Here is a 1,066-nt window from a genome sequence, read left to right as displayed (position 1 = left end):
TGGTACTTTTAATTACCATGTGCCATGTAGATAAAGCTTGGGCGAAGACCAAACATTCTCAGATAAACCTTGCCTAGATATGTATTATAGTCCTTGAGCTAGCTGTATGTATAATTTGTAAGGAGGTTGTTTGATTAATATGGTTCCCTATGTTTTTATTGTAAAACTACCTAGGCATTATTTATCTCTCGCATTGTCTAATATTTCCATCATGGTTTCCCCATTTAAAGTGCCCCCATTTTCCCATTTCTCCCTTAATAATACCCTTCTCCTACAGTCCCACCCCTTTGAGCTCCTTCTTTCCCTTTATCCCCAAGTTTCCTTGTATAACCCTCCCTTTCCCCTCCCCTTAAAATAACCCCATTTTTATCCATATCTCCCTTATTAATGTCTGTTTCCTACTGTTCTTCTCTTTCAGATTCTTTCTTTTCCTTTACCTCCCTGGTTCCTTTTCATTATCCTGGTTCCTGTAGTTATGTCTGGATACATACGCACTTGTAAGGATTTGATACTAGGACCCACATATGAGGGAGAACATACATCATTTTTTTTTCCTTCTGAGTCTGTGTTACTTCACTTCGTATAACAGTTTCTAGTTCCATCCATTTACCTGGAAATTTAATGATTTCATCTTTCTTTACTGCTGAGTAAAACTCTATCATATAAAAAAACATTTTCATTACCACATTTTTGTTAACCACTCATCAGTTGAGGGACACTTGGGTTGCTTCGATCTCTTAGCTACCGTGAAAAGAGCAGCATCAAACATGGTTGTACAAGTGTCTCTACAATAAGATGAGTCCTTTGGATATATGCCAAGGAGTGGTATAACCAGGTCATATGGTAGGTTCATTTTTAGTTTTTTTAGTTCTCCATACTGTTTTCCATAGAGGTGGCACAAGTTTGCAATCCCACAGCAGTGAATGAGCATTCCCTTTTCCCCACATCCTCTCCAACATTTGGTATCATTTGTTCTCTTGATTTTAGCCAGCCTGGGGTAAGATGAAATCTTCAAGTGGTTTTAATTTTCATTTTTCTAGTTACTAATGATATTGAACACCTTTAT

This window comes from Nannospalax galili, unplaced genomic scaffold (genome assembly GCF_000622305.1).
Source record: "Nannospalax galili isolate Female #2095 unplaced genomic scaffold, S.galili_v1.0 scaffold186, whole genome shotgun sequence".
Taxonomy (NCBI): Eukaryota; Metazoa; Chordata; class Mammalia; order Rodentia; family Spalacidae; genus Nannospalax; species Nannospalax galili.
Note: the sequence above shows the minus strand (reverse complement) of the source record.